This window comes from Oncorhynchus kisutch, linkage group LG11 (genome assembly GCF_002021735.2).
Source record: "Oncorhynchus kisutch isolate 150728-3 linkage group LG11, Okis_V2, whole genome shotgun sequence".
Lineage (NCBI taxonomy): Eukaryota > Metazoa > Chordata > Actinopteri > Salmoniformes > Salmonidae > Oncorhynchus > Oncorhynchus kisutch.
In genome coordinates, this window is record NC_034184.2 from 57,379,325 (window position 1) to 57,396,177 (window position 16,853).

Consider the following 16,853-nt stretch of genomic DNA (forward strand, 5'->3'; position numbering starts at 1 on the left):
CATCTACAGTTGCCATAGGCACCATTGACTGTGGAGACAAGCCTTTGAAACCGGGGGAGAGCGATGCCCCCATTGTCCCCCAGCTAACTCTGCCCCTCATAGGGTTACACAAGCGCGCTGCGGCTCCACTGCACACAAAATGGCTGCCATCCACTCCCCTATATTAGTTACGGTATCTTCTCGGCCAGAAGTATGAAAAGACAGACACGATAGGTTAGCATGAGTGCGAATGGGAATGTGCGTAACTCAAATGAACGACACTACGCGTCAGTGTCATGGCTCCACCCGGTCAAGGGGGAGGAGTATCTCTTCTTACTTTCTTATTTCTTCCTGTCCATGTGGTGAGCTGTGGAAAGATTTCCCTCTTGATGGATAACAACAAACAAATTCATTCATATAGGTTAGTACACGTACAAAAGACCAAGTCAGTCAGAATGTAAGACTCCTATCACTGACCTTTTGGGAGGAGGGAAACACTACCGTACATTGACTTTCTTGTCAAAGCTATCTTTTTTTTGCGTCCAGCTCCTGTACTGCGTTTGGGCTGGCGTGCGATTACAGTTCTCTGCTTTTACAAATGTACAGTAAAAAGCGGAGTGTGCAGTGGTTTTCTGACGGTCACACCCCTCTCCAATCTCCCTCTCCACACACACACACACACACACACACACACCTCTCATCTCTCTGCAGCGGTGGCATTCATTATAGTTTAATGATGTGTTTTTCATGGCCACGGGCCTGCCACTAGTTTTACTCATCGTTGTTGATGGTGTGTCGATGTTCAGTGCGTGTGTGTGTGTGTGTGCGTGTGTGCGAGGCTGAGAATGTGGGTTAGTGATTCTGATGTCTTCATGGCTTGGTTTTCTGATGGCTAACAATATCTGTTTTAGGTCTGATTTTATTTATTATTTATTTACCTTTATTTAACCAGGTAGGCAAGTTGAGAACAAGTTCTCATTTACAATTACGACCTGGCCAAGATAAAGCAAAGCAGTTCGACAGATAAAACGACACAGAGTTACACATGGAGTAAAAACAAACATACAGTCAATAATGCAGTATAAACAAGTCTATATACAATGTGAGCAAATGAGGTGAGAAGGGAGGTAAAGGCAAAAAAGGCCATGATGGCAAAGTAAATACAATATAGCAAGTAAAATACTGGAATGGTAGTTTTGCAATGGAAGAATGTGCAAAGTAGAAATAAAAATAATGGGGTGCAAAGGAGCAAAATAAATAAATAAATTAAAATTAAATACAGTTGGGAAAGAGGTAGTTGTTTGGGCTAAATTATAGGTGGTCTATGTACAGGTGCAGTAATCTGTGAGCTGCTCTGACAGTTGGTGCTTAAAGCTAGTGAGGGAGATAAGTGTTTCCAGTTTCAGAGATTTTTGTAGTTCGTTCCAGTCATTGGCAGCAGAGAACTGGAAGGAGAGGCGGCCAAAGAAAGAATTGGTTTTGGGGGTGACTAGAGAGATATACCTGCTGGAGCGTGTGCTACAGGTGGGAGATGCTATGGTGACCAGCGAGCTGAGATAAGGGGGGACTTTACCTAGCAGGGTCTTGTAGATGACATGGAGCCAGTGGGTTTGGCCACGAGTATGAAGCGAGGGCCAGCCAACGAGAGCGTACAGGTCGCAATGGTAGGTAGTATATGGGGCTTTGGTGATAAAACGGATTGCACTGTGATAGACTGCATCCAATTTGTTGAGTAGGGTATTGGAGGCTATTTTGTAAATGACATCGCCAAAGTCGAGGATTGGTAGGATGGTCAGTTTTACAAGGGTATGTTTGGCAGCATGAGTGAAGGATGCTTTGTTGCGAAATAGGAAGCCAATTCTAGATTTAACTTTGGATTGGAGATGTTTGATATGGGTCTGGAAGGAGAGTTTACAGTCTAACCAGACACCTAAGTATTTGTAGTTGTCCACGTATTCTAAGTCAGAGCCGTCCAGAGTAGTGATGTTGGACAGGCGGGTAGGTGCAGGTAGCGATCGGTTGAAGAGCATGCATTTAGTTTTACTTGTATTTAAGAGCAATTGGAGGCCACGGAAGGAGAGTTGTATGGCATTGAAGCTTGCCTGGAGGGTTGTTAACACAGTGTCCAAAGAAGGGCCGGAAGTATACAGAATGGTGTCGTCTGCGTAGAGGTGGATCAGGGACTCACCAGCAGCAAGAGCGACCTCATTGATGTATACAGAGAAGAGAGTCGGTCCAAGAATTGAACCCTGTGGCACCCCCATAGAGACTGCCAGAGGTCCGGACAGCAGACCCTCCGATTTGACACACTGAACTCTATCAGAGAAGTAGTTGGTGAACCAGGCGAGGCAATCATTTGAGAAACCAAGAGTGTCGAGTCTGCCGATGAGGATATGGTGATTGACAGAGTCGAAAGCCTTGGCCAGGATCAATGAATACGGCTGCACAGTAATGTTTCTTATCGATGGCGGTTAAGATATCGTTTAGGACCTTGAGCGTGGCTGAGGTGCACCCATGACCAGCTCTGAAACCAGATTGCATAGCAGAGAAGGTATGGTGAGATTCGAAATGGTCGGTAATCTGTTTGTTGACTTGGCTTTCGAAGACCTTAGAAAGGCACGGTAGGATAGATATAGGTCTGTAGCAGTTTGGGTCAAGAGTGTCCCCCCCTTTGAAGAGGGGGATGACTGCAGCTGCTTTCCAATCTTTGGGAATCTCAGACGACACGAAAGAGAGGTTGAACAGGCTAGTAATAGGGGTGGCAACAATTTCGGCAGATAATTTTAGAAAGAAAGGGTCCAGATTGTCTAGCCCAGCTGATTTGTAGGGGTCCAGATTTTGCAGCTCTTTCAGAACATCAGCTGAATGGATTTGGGAGAAGGAGAAATGGGGAAGGCTTGGGCGAGTTGCTGTTGGGGGTGCAGTGCTGTTGTCCGGGGTAGGAGTAGCCAGGTGGAAAGCATGGCCAGCCGTAGAAAAATGCTTATTGAAATTCTCAATTATGGTGGATTTATCAGTGGTGACAGTGTTTCCTATCTTCAGTGCAGTGGGCAGCTGGGAGGAGGTGTTCTTATTCTCCATGGACTTTACAGTGTCCCAGAACTTTTTTGAGTTAGTGTTGCAGGAAGCAAATTTCTGCTTGAAAAAGCTAGCCTTGGCTTTTCTAACTGCCTGTGTATAATGGTTTCTAGCTTCCCTGAACAGCTGCATATCACGGGGGCTGTTCGATGCTAATGCAGAACGCCATAGGATGTTTTTGTGTTGGTTAAGGGCAGTCAGGTCTGGGGAGACCAAGGGCTATATCTGTTCCTGGTTCTAAATTTCTTGAATGGGGCATGTTTATTTAAGATGGTTAGGAAGGCATTTTTAAAAGATATCCAGGCATCCTCTACTGACGGGATGAGATCAATATCCTTCCAGGATACCCCGGCCAGGTCGATTAGAAAGGCCTGCTCGCAGAAGTGTTTCAGGGAGCGTTTTACAGTGATGAGTGGAGGTCGTTTGACCACTGACCCATTACGGATGCAGGCAATGAGGCAGTGATCGCTGAGATCTTGGTTGAAGACAGCAGAGGTGTATTTAGAGGGGAAGTTGGTTAGGATGATATCTATGAGGGTGCCCGTGTTTAAGGCTTTGGGGAGGTACCTGGTAGGTTCATTGATAATTTGTGTGAGATTGAGGGCATCAAGTTTAGATTGTAGGATGGCTGGGGTGTTAAGCATGTTCCAGTTTAGGTCGCCTAGCAGCACGAACTCTGAAGATAGATGGGGGGCAATCAGTTCACATATGGTGTCCAGAGCACAGCTGGGGGCAGAGGGTGGTCTATAGCAGGCGGCAACGGTGAGAGACTTGTTTTTAGAGAGGTGGATTTTTAAAAGTAGAAGTTCAAATTGTTTGGGTACAGACCTGGATAGTAGGACAGAACTCTGCAGGCTATCTTTGCAGTAGATTGCAACTGCCCTTTGGCAGTTCTATCTTGTCTGAAAATGTTGTAGTTTGGAATTAAAATGTCTGAATTTTTGGTGGTCTTCCTAAGCCAGGATTCAGACACAGCTAGAACATCCGGGTTGGCAGAGTGTGCTAAAGCAGTGAATAGAACAAACTTAGGGAGGAGGCTTCTAATGTTAACATGCATGAAACGGAGGAAGGAGAGTGAGGAAGAGGGAGGAAGAGGAAGGGAGAGAGCCTGCCCTGATTTGTTATGGTGGTGCCCATATCACAGCAGCCTCGGGCACTCCTGGACAATTCAATACCTGGGTCCCCCTGCATTACCTACTTCCTAACGTTTCGTATATCGCATCACGGCTATTTACTGAATCAAGGCTATTTTCAGGAGAGCCTCCAGCTACAAGACTTGGGCTGCATCACAAATGGCACCTATTCTCTATATAGTGCACTACGACAAAAAGTTGTACACAAAAAAAAAGGGAATAGAGTGCCATTTGGGACGCTGACCTGGCTGGCGGTGGTTCCGTGTCCAGAGTACACACGTGCGGAGAGAAGCTCTCCACTGAGAGGAAAAGCAATACAATGGGGCTCATCTGAAAATGGAGAGTGTTGTTTGTTTTTGGGAGATAGCGGAGGCCTAAGGCCATTAGAAATGCAGCATAACTGAACACACCTGTTGTTGTGGACAATGGCCCAGTAGAGTCCTTAGAACAAACACACAAGCACACACACACACACACCAGTTAACAGGTCTTCAGGTCTGCTTCACACTGCACACACTTGCAGGACTGAACAACGGCGATCGTTTCCCTTTTTCGAGGAATTTGTTCTCCCCGTGCCCGTAAACTACATATTAAAGTCACTGCTCTGTGGCTGGTTGCCAGTTGATGAATAATGAATTGCATATAAAACTGTTCTGAAATGACTCCCCACGTTGAAGAGCCTTTTAACAAGATATGCAATCTGTTAAGTTCCACCTCCACGCCGCTCTGAGTGCCGCAGTGATAAAGCAGATTTTATTAACGACCCAATCCCCGGCCCTGAAGGGGGGGGAAAAAAAGGGAGACGAACTTTCAGTTGGCGGCCAAATTTAAACAAAAACATATTTTTCGAGACCGATGTAGCATGACGCCCAACTAACTTTTTGCAGGCTGCATGAAAATTAGGGACACTATGCTAAACAAGCTAGCTCGTCTGTGTGTTTGTCGTCTAATTGGGCCCGCACGCATACACAAAGGCCATGGCCCAATAAGCTTTGCCTGATCAAACGACGGGAACCAATGAAATACCATTATGCCTAATTCGAATGAAGTCACCATATCCGATTAGCTCTTGCCCGGTCTGACCACACCCAGCTAATAATGAGGTATAACCACGTCACCAGGATAAAAGTGGAGGTTCATTCAAGCTTCACCCCAATCAAAAGAGCTCTCTCCACATCCACACACGGGCTTTACTAAACTAATGAGCATGGCTTCTCCGCTATAGTGAGTGAGTGCGTGTATGTGTGTTTGGAGAACTGAGCTGTCTCTGCCTCATATCTCATCACAGAGAACACACATGCTCTAATTGGGGATGGTGAAGAGATGAAGACACCCCAGTGGCACCGTATGTGTGTGTGTGTGTGTGTGTGTGTGTGTGTTCATGGAGTTCCCTCAGCACCACTGTTCACACAGACTAGCTCTGATCCTTCGCTTCAGTCCACTGCACAGTACAGCATAGCGAAGAGTGCGGGTTAAAAATAGCTAGCCCAGTTAAACTCTCATTGTTCCCCAGCTCTCTTTCTGAGGCTCCTCATCTCCAGCCTCTTCTCATGTTTCTGTCTGAACAAAACTTATGTGGGAGTTTTGCTGCAGTGAGAGGTCTGGACTCTGTTGGGATCAAATTCCAGGGGACCAGGCACTGGCTTGGCGCACTGTCCCTTAAAAAGGGCTCCATCCATTTAAGTGAGCTCCATCCCCTTCAGTGGCTGTAATCAATAAGCACTTAGGGGCCACTGGCCGACAAGGCCTATCCAGCACAGCCAGGCCAGATGTAGGCGACTGGCTCTTGACTTGCTCTCTCAGAGCCGAAAGGCCATCTGATCCCAAGTGGGAGAGAGAAGGATGGAGAGAGAGAGAGAGAGAGAGAGAGAGAGAGAGAGAGAGAGAGAGAGAGAGAAGTGGAACAGAAAGAGAGAGGGCAAAAGTGAGAGAGAAGGGGGGAGGAAAGGGAAAGATATGGAGGAGTAGAACAACGGAGAGAGACAAAAAATGAGAGTAGGCTTATGTGAGAGACAGCAAGAGAGGGAGGGGAATGAGCAACACAATTAGAGCCAACCAAATCATGAGAAAACAAAAATATCTTTCTTTCCATTGGGTCAAGTAACAAAAAAACAGATCAAACTAGAATGCTATTTGGCCTTAAACAGAGGAATACCTGACCACTGTGACTGACCTAAACTTAAGGAAAGCTTTGACTATGTACAGACTCAGTGAGTATAGTCTTACTATTGAGAGAGTCTGTCGTAGGCAGACCTGGCTCTCAAGAGAAGACAGGCTATGTGCACACTGCCCACAAAATGAGCTGCACTTCCTAACCTCATCCAAAATGTATGACCTGTTGCCACAAGAAAAGGGCAATCAGTGAAACACAAACACCATTGTAAATACAACCCATATTTATTTTCCCTTTGTACTTCAACTATTTGTACATCGTTACAACACTGTATATAGCCATAATATGACATTTGAAATGTCTTTATTCTTTTGGAACTTTTGTGAGTGTAATGTTAACCGTACATTTTTTATTGTTTATTTCACTTTTGTTCATGATCTATTTCACTTGCTTTGGCAATGTAAACACATGTTTCCCATGCCAATAAGGCCATTTGAGTGAGTGAGTGAGTGAGTGAGTGAGTGAGTGAGTGAGTGAGTGAGTGAGTGAGTGAGTGAGAGAGAGAGATGAGCAGACCGAAAGAGATTGAGTGGCAGACTGAAGAGTGAGAGAGAGAGAGAGAGAGGCAAAGAGTGGGAGAGAGCATGAGATGGGCAGATCGAAAGAGATGAAGAGAGAGAGCTAGGCAGACCAAAAGAGAGAGCGAGAGTGAGAGCGACAGGCAGACTCACCGACCTCAACCCAGAGTCTCTCAGAGCCTTCACATTCAGCCCACTAACACCTCTCTCAGACCACAGTAAAATCACAGTTTATCTGACAAGAGCGGAACCTAACCATGAAGCATCATGGCCCAATAAATGACATGCCACTAAACAGGCCTACAGATGGAGTGCAAACAGTACAGAAATCAAAAATAATAGATCATGAAAAATGGTCTGATAATGATTGCAAAAATCTAAGGAAGTCATTGAGAAATACATCTAATCAAAAACACAGAACCAGACAACAAAAATACACACCTTCAATATGGGGAAACAATACAAACACACCCCAAGAACAAAAAAGGAACAGCACATTAGAAATTAGCTGGATGGAATTGAGGAATCCATAGAATCAAACCACTTCTGGGAATTTGAATAAATTAAACAAACCACATGAGATATTGGCTATCCATAATGGTGATAAGTGGAGAAATCACTTTGCAAACCTCTACAGCAATATAACAAAGAGCCCAAAACAACAAGATATACAAGAAAAATGACAAATCCTTGAATCAGAATGAGAATGATCAGAAAAATGATACATTCCACAACCCCAAAAGGCCTGTGGTGCTGATGGTTCTTCAAATGAAATTATTACATTTACAGATGAAAAATTCAAATTGGCTACACTCAAAATGTTCAACATGGTCCTGCAGGTATTTTCCCTGATATTTGGAACCAAGGATTGATCACACCAATCTATAAAAATCGAGACAAATTTGACCGAAATAATTAATGAGGAATTTGCGATAACGGCAACTTGGGGAAAATTCTCTGCGGTATCATAAATAACAGACTATGTCATTTCCTTGATGAACACAACATCCTGAGCAGAAGCCAAATTGGACAAATTACCGGACAACAGACCACATACAGTGGGGCAAAAATGTATTTAGTCAGCCACCAATTGTGCAAGTTCTCCCACTTAAAAAGATGAGAGGCCTGTAATTTTCATCATAGGTAAACTTCAACTATGACAGACAAAATTTGATTTTTTTCTCTCCAGAAAATCACATTGTAGGATTTTTTATGAATTTATTTGCAAATTATGGTGGAAAATAAGTATTTGATCACCTACAAACAAGCAAGATTTCTGGCTCTCACAGACCTTCTTTAAGAGGCTCCTCTGTCCTCCACTCGTTACCTGTATTAATGGCACCTGTTTGAACTTGTTATCAGTATAAAAGACACCTGTCCACAACCTCAAACAGTCACACTCCAAACTCCACTATGGCCAAGACCAAAGAGCTGTCAATGGACACCAGAAAGAAAATTGTAGACCTGCACCAGGCTGGGAAGACTGAATCTGCAATAGGTAAGCAGCTTGGTTTGAAGAAATCAACTGTGGGAGCAATTATTAGGAAATGGAAGACATACAAGACCACTGATAATCTCCATCGATCTGGGGCTCCACGCAAGATCTCGCCCCGAGGGGTCAAAATGATCACAAGAACGGTGAGCAAAAATCCCAGAACCACACGGGGGGACCTAGTGAATGACCTGCAGAGAGCTGGGACCAAAGTAACAAAGCCTACCATCAGTAACACACTACGCCGCCAGGGACTCAAATCCTGCAGTGCCAGACGTGTCCCCCTGCTTAAGCCAGTACATGTCCAGGCCCGTCTGAAGTTTGCTAGAGAGCATTTGGATGACCCAGAAGAAGATTGGGAGAATGTCATATGGTCAGATGAAACCAAAACATAACTTTTTGGTAAAAACTCAACTCGTCGTGTTTGGAGGACAAAGAATGCCGAGTTGCATCCAAAGAACACCATACCTACTGTGAAGCATGGAGGTGGAAACATCATGCTTTGGGGCTGTTTTTCTGCAAAGGGCCCAGGACGACTGATCCGTGTAAAGGAAAGAATGAATGGGGCCATGTATCGTGAGATTGAGTGAAAACCTCCTTCCATCAGCAAGGGCATTGAATATGAAACGTGGCTGAGTCTTTCAGCATGACAATGATCCCAAACACACCGCCCGGGCAACGAAGGAGTGGCTTCGTAAGAAGCATTTCAAGGTCCTGGAGTGGCCTAGCCAGTCTCCAGATCTCAACCCCATAGAAAATCTTTGGAGGGAGTTGAAAGTCTGTGTAGCCCAGCAACAGCCCCAAAACATCACTGCTCTAGAGGAGATCTGCATAGAGGAATGGGCCAAAATACCAGCAACAGTGTGTGAAAACCTTGTGAAGACTTACAGAAAACGTTTGACCTCTGTCATTGCCAACAAAGGGTATATAACAAAGTATTGAGAAACTTTGGTTATTGACCAAATACTTATTTTCCACCATAATTTGCAAATACATTCATTAAAAATCTCTCATTTTGTCTGTCATAGTTGTGCCTATGTGTACCTAATGAAGAAAATCACAGGCCTCTCTATTTTTAAGTGGGAGAACATGCACAATTGGTGACTGACTAAATACTTTTTTGCCCCACTGTACATACAAACATACTGTAGAATGATAAATCATGCAATTATTATTCTCAAGCTAACCAAAACCATTGAGCTATGAACACCTGTTCTTGCCATTTTCAGTTGCATTAATCTAACTTATTTTCATGGCAACTCATAAGCAGGCCATGTCATATTTTGTTTCGTAGTCGATATATAATCATATTTCATGACAGAGTTATGGTTAGCTTTTTTTTACAAGCTTCAAGTAGTATTTGTCTAGTAATGACATTATATTCTATTGTTTGACCTCGTGTCTGTTTTTCAGCATAAAGTACTCTGTAACCACTTAGTGTGGACACCAGGTGAGACCACACACACACACACACACACACACACAATAAGTCTCTCTCTTTCACTTCATCCCTTTCCCCCTAAATCCTCTAGGTTATATCAGCTGTGTTGGTGAAATGATTGACTGACCGACTGAGTTAGATTTTTTTTTTAAACAATGCTTAATCATGCTCTCTCTCTATCCATCTGTCTCTCGCCTGCAGGTAGGTTTTGATGTGAGAGAGGAAGCCAGTCCCGTCATCGCCTCATCACCCGCTCTTAAGATAAGATAACCTTCGGGCCAACTGGGAGCCCAAGGCTGGTTAGGAGATACCGCTAGTTCATCAATTGTGATGAACTGAGAGAATATTAGGGTAGCACTGTAATTCATTAATCATATGCTGTCTGCCTCTGTTCTTACCTTTCCCTTTCTGTCTTCTACACCTCTCTCCCAACCTCATCTTTGTTCCTCTTTTTTTATAATGCACACCATACAGTGGGGAGAACAAGTATTTGATACACTGCCGATTTTGCAGGTTTCCCTACTTACAAAGCATGTAGAGGTCTGTAATTTTTATCATAGGTACACTTTAACTGTGAGAGACGGAAACTAAAACAAAAATCCAGAAAATCACATTGTATGATTTTTAAGTAATTAATTTGCATTTGATTGCATGACATAAGTATTTGATCACCTACAAACCAGTAAGAATTACGGCTCTCACAGACCTGTTAGTTTTTCTTTAAGAAGCCCTCCTGTGTACCTATGATAAAAATTACAGACCTCTACATGCTTTGTAAGTAGGAAACACTGCCGATTTTGCAGGTTATCAAATACTTGTTCTCCCCACTGTATGTGCATTGAAATACAGATTTAACTTGTATTTCTAATATTACAATTATTATAAAGCATGTATTATGTATTTATAACACCTGGATGATGAACTTTCAATAAATCATTTCACATTCTCCACTGGTTGAAATTAAATCTCTCATTGAAATATTCAGATTAATGCAGATGAAGGGAGTTTGATATGCATCGTTTTTTTTTTTGTATACATGAATTACAAATCAGCTTTTAAATCATGTTTCTAGTCTATTGCATAGTTACAATGTGTAATCGTTGATGTCCCAGGAGCAGGAGTGGTAAACACTGTTGAAGTGTAATAATTGTAATACATACATGCAGACACAGCATCATTCAAATAATGGAGTTTGATACACCTGGTATTGGATACGACTGAAAAAGAATCTCACCTGAACCGCACCTTTATTTGCCAAGGAAGAGTACATGATCAGGGAATATACTCAATGTACAGGCTACAATGTGGGTGAACTCATGTGTGGTAATAACTACAGTATATGTATATAGGACTTGCATCCTTGGGCATAAAGTTATTATATTTTACTCTATCCATAGGCTTCATTAATGCCATTCAGACTTGAAGTTGATACCACTATGATAGCTGAGGTTCATAGATAGATGGGTTCTGAACTAATACTCATACCAAACGTTTTAGGGTCCTTACACAGATTGGCTACATACTGTAGCTAGCTACACATCCATAGGCATACAGTTATTTTTATCCTCCACTACACAATAAGCAAGTAGTTAGCTAGCTATGTTACTTGAGCTGCATTGCAAGGCAAGCTTACACCATTGTACATTCAATTTGCAGTAAATGCTTTAGCTAGCTAGATTATTTACATCCACTGTTTCACAAGACAGCCTGGTTTGCTGCTTTTCTCAGGAGTCCCTAAAACATTAAACAACAAGAATGACAAATTCATTCTAACACTAGCAAGCGGGCTAATGTTAGCTAGTCAGAACTTGCTAAATAGCAATTTTCAAAATTAACTTTATGACAAATATGCACAATCGTTTGCCTCTACATTAACGAACATATTCCTTTCAATTGTACATTTTTAGCTTGACTCGTTATGACGTTATAATTACTTACATTTGCTTCCCCCGTAATGTTTTGTCAGCCATCTTTGCTGAAGAAAGCCACAGGGGAGGGGTGGCTCGCGTCAAATTCGTCATTGGAACCACTCGATATAATTGCTCATATAAAAACTTTGGGACCCAAATGCATAATGAGTGCTCTAACTCCCCCTTGTGGTTGCCTGGAGCAATGAAGCCGTGATGCTGGGTACCTCTAAGTCTCGCGGTGTAAGCTCGCAACTTTTAAAGGAGGAACCACCATATACACAAGTATGTGGTCACCCCATCAAATTAGTGGATTCTGCTATTTCAGCCACATCCGTTGCTGACAGGTGTATAAAATTGAGCACACCGCCATGCAATCTCCATAGACAAATATTGGCAGTAGTATGGCCTTACTGAAGAGCTCAGTGACTTTCAACGTGGCAATGTTATAAGATGCCACCTTTCCAACAAGTCTGTTCATCAAATTTCTGCCCTGTTAGTGCTGCCCCCGGTCAACTGTAAGTGCTGTTATTGTGAAGTGGAAATTTCTAGGAGCAACAACTGCACAGCCGAGAGGTGGTAGGCCACACAAGCTCACAGAACGGGACCACCAAGTGCTGTAGTGTGTAAAAATTGTCTGTCCTTGGTTGCAACACTCACTACTGAGTTCCAAACTGCCTCTGGAAGCAGCGTAACTCCCGACGAATAACTGTTCGTCGGGAGCTTCATGAAATGGGTTTCCGTAGATGAGCAGCCACACACAAGCCTAAGATCACCATGTGCAATGCCAAGCGTCGGCTGGAGTTGTGTAAAGCTCGCCGCCATTGGACACTTGAGCAGTGGAAATGCATTCTCTGGAGTGATGAATCACGCTTCACCATCTGGCAGTCGATGGACCAATCTGGGTTTGGAGGATGCCGGGAGAACACTACTTGCCCCAATACGTAGTACCAACTGTAAAGTTTGGAGGAGGGAAAATGGTCTGGGGCTGTTTTTCATGGTTTCGGGCTAGGCCCCTTAGTTGCAGTGAAGGCAAATCTTAACACTCCAGCATACAATGACATTCGATGATTCTGTGTTTCCAACTTTGTGGCAACAGTTTGGGGAAGGCCCTTTCCTGTTTCAGCATGACAATGCCCCCATGCACAAAGCGAGGTCCTTACAGAAAGGGTTTGTCAAGATCTGTGTGAAAGAACTTGACTGGCCTGCACAGAGTACTGACCTGAACCCCATCGAACACCTTTGGGATGAATTGGAATGCCGACTGCGAGCCAGGCCTAATCCTAAATGCCCGAGCTCACTAATGCTCTTGTGGCTGAATGGAAGCAAGTTCGCGCAGCAATGTTCCAACATCTAGTGGAAAGCCTTCCCAGAAGAGTGGAGGCTGCTGCTATAACAAATGGGGGACCAACTCCATATTAATGCCCATGATTTTGGGATGATGTTTGACGAGCAGTTGTCCACATACTTTTGAACATGTAGTGTACTACTACATGTACACATACATAGTCCTAATGTGTTAAGAATCATACCATGTTGTGTTTTGATCCTGGCATTTGTGCCGTCCTATAGACACTGTCTAGGTCATCATCGGGTTGGGGCAAGTTGTTCTCCATCCTCCCATCTAGGCTGTTGACCGTTGCAGCAAGTTGCGACTGCTGAGGTTTCATGTGCTCCATCAGTGTTAGGATGTGGAGTTCAGCTGCTGCTGCTGCAAAAAAAACAAGATTGATAGAATTTGAGTTCCATACCATGTTTCTACATAGTGAGATCGAGGGGATATGATTATTAGCTAGTGTAATACTGTATATGAATATAACTGTTCCCTCCATTGGGAGTCGCTCTGTCAGTATCTCCGTTTGTCTAAAATGGTAGACAACACAGACTTTTATCAGAGTAACTTCCCAGTGGGAACATCGGGTGTATAACAGTAACATTCACACAGTACATGACAAGTACAGATACAGTACATCACACTGACTAAGGAGAAATATGGTTAATATGAATTGGCTATGTTGTAGCTAATCGTTTAAAGATGCATCACAAGCTCAGCAAATCACCAACAAGTCCAAATCAATCTGTGGGTGATGGTGATTTGAGTAAATGTGGCGAGAATTATTTTCTTTTAAAGAAAAATACTCACTACTCCCCCCCCCCCCCCCCTGCCTCCACCCACCTCAGCTTCGGACTGTAAATCTGACAACTCACAGGTCAACAAAGCCTTCAATTTCTGCCTGGCTCGCAAGTCATTATCTAAAAATAAATGTGTATTCTATTAAATACCTATTAGCAGGACACAAGGAAGATTGCAAAATAACTAACCAGTTGAAATTGAATTGTCAACTTTGTCCAAAAGGAACATTTTGTTGAATAACATGTTATTGGAATATAAACTATTGACATTAAACAGTCAAGCAAAATTATTGACCATAGTGATGTACTGTGTACATCAGCCTCAACTTCCCTTACTAGGTGATGCTTCTAAGGGCAGCTGCACTTCCAAAACAGATCTTCAAAAACAGAGCACACAACAAAAAATGCATTGTCAACATACCAGCTTTACCATAGACTCAAATGTGCAGGGACAATTCGGTCATCTTTCTTACAACTAGGCTAGAAGGTCACACCGTCTTGAAATCATTCCTCTGGCACAATATTGGCGTGCGTCCTTGCTTAAAATGAATTGTACTAACAAAAACATCTGAAAAGACAGAACAGGAAATAAGCATTCCATAAATACAGTGTTACAAATACAGCTAGTGTTAGTCATACTCTATCAAAGTGTACATACGTCTATTTTTGTCCAGAAGCAAGTGATGAACGCTGTGATAGTCAGTAACATTTTAATTAAGTCAACCCTTCTAACCACACTCAAAATAATACTTAAGTGTTTTTAAAATATTTTTTATATCAATTAAACTTCATTAAAAAAATAATTTAAAAGTGACACCCACCCCACTAGTCTTTTAGCTTTATTCCTAAATATGCATTAGAGGGAAGGTCACAAATCCCTCCCTATGGGGCAGAACTATGCATTTCTGGAAGATACTTTGGCAAATTTGAGTGTTTCTGATGGTTGGTAAATGCTGGATATGTTAAGGAAGGATAAGCTGAATGGGTAACTGAAGAATTGTGACTTCTCTGAGAACTTTGTACGTAACATACACTCCATCACTACATTTGACAATGTTGTGTATGACACACACATTGTTTCCAATGATAAAAACAATATCCCCTATTGATACTTTAATGGCCCATTGCTCGCTCTACATTTCCTGATATTGTGCTGTCACTGAAAAACCACTGAGAATAAGACTAACAAAGTGTTGCTTTTTCAATGGACAGACCAAACCAGTGTTCTTCACAATATGTTGTTTTACTTCAGACAGTCTCCTAATGACCTGGGTGAGGGGGTATTCTGGCTTCCTCACAAACTTCATCTTGTGAAGATAATTTTCAAACGGAAACGCAGTGTTTTTTTTAGGTCCACAGTGAAGTCCAATTACAACAGGTTCCTTCATGTTTGCACTAATTAACAGTCCTAAGATGGGCCATACATAGCTGAATGCTGGAGCTATCTATGTTGATTTGTAAGAGGGTACAGCCATCTGTAGAGAGATGTAAGAATTCCAAAATACTGATACTGACCTCCAGCCTTTTCAAGGATGGTGTATTGAGTTTTGGCCCTATGCACAGTCCTAGCATCTTTGGGCAGGTCCCGGTGGTAGAACCATAAGACTCGGTAGAGCTGTCAAAGCAACCATTGAGATGCCAAAGGTGAGGGCCCAGTTGGATAGCCTATCAGTGAGGTTACTTGGTGGTTCTAAATATGGTTAATCAGAATCCTGATTTTTTGAATCAGATTTCCTCATACCAATCTACATTATCCTCATAACCACCCGGATCTGTATCCATGTCCTCATTATCTATGGGATCAGAGTTGTCTATGGGGTTAGTCACATTCTGCAACTGATTCATCATCTACAGCTAGGCCTACGTCACTTGCTACCCCCATCCTATAGTCATCCCTAATGTGTCCAAGTCACCTATCTAAGTCTACACATGCCCTCTGCCTTAGTCGAGTTAGACACTGGTGCTGTCTTCCTATTCATTTCTATTTTCTAAAAAGGAATTTTCAAAGACACAAGAACAAGCTTTCAGCCTGTTGAGTTATAAATATAAATATTTTTGTTCAAGCAACGATGTGAAAAACTAACCTCAACCAGTTGGAAGGAAAAGTAACAGCACAGAGACTAGGTGATCGAGACTAGGAGAGAGAGGAAAAACAGTATAGTCATTCACATGTTGAGGCGAGAAGCAACTGCATAACAACTACTAGTTGTAATATTAATATTAGTAACTCACTCTGAAAGAGAGGAGAGTTGCAGGTCTTGGCACAGAAACCAGGATTGATTACCGCTCTGAGATGTTTGAGACTATCGGAGAGAAAGAGACTGAGAAAGGACAACAAAATGTAACTGTACTGAATGACTGTAGGCTTCTTTAAAGAGAATCAACTGCTATATACACTTGCTGAAATATTATTATAGCAAATTTGGGGAAAATGCTTCCGGGACACCATCTTGCTCCTGCCTTCCGATAGGCAGAAACTCAGCACGTGTACTTCTTGTTTAAGGTCTAGTCAACGCTGGTCTGACCAATCGGAATCCATGCTTCAAGATTGTTTTGATCACGGGGTACTGGGACATGTTCCAGGTTGCCTCTGAGAATAACACGGTGACCGAGTTCAAAAGGAAGTGTATAGGGGATGGTCCTACTGTGACTATTAAAACCTAACCAAACCAAAAATCATTGATAGATGCCAGCATTTGCGCAAAACTTCATGCGCAAACCACTGCATTTAACAACGAGAAGGTGACTGGGATTATGGTTAAATGCAAACAGTGTAGTTATTTCCTCCATAAGGCAATCAAACAGGTAAAACGTCAGCACAGAGACAAAGTGGAGTCGCAATTTAATGACTCAGACACAGGACATATGTGGCAGGGTCTACAGACGATCACGGATTACAAAGGGAAAATCAGCCATGTCGTGGACACTGACGTCTTGCTCCCAGACATGCTAAACCCCTTTGTCGCCTGCTTTGAGGATAGCACAGTGGCACCGACACG

General features: G+C 42.9%; 1 long non-coding RNA gene across 1 annotated transcript in view; it reads right to left on the reverse strand.

Annotated features, from left to right (window-relative positions):
• The window catches only part of LOC116376278 (uncharacterized), a 68,473-nt gene that overhangs the window by 8,828 nt on the left and 42,792 nt on the right, over window positions 1–16,853 (reverse strand). Inside the window, exon 3 of the long non-coding RNA XR_004211697.1 lies at window positions 13,254–13,432. This is a non-coding gene — a long non-coding RNA (uncharacterized LOC116376278). The remainder of the gene's footprint in view (window positions 1–13,253; window positions 13,433–16,853) is intronic.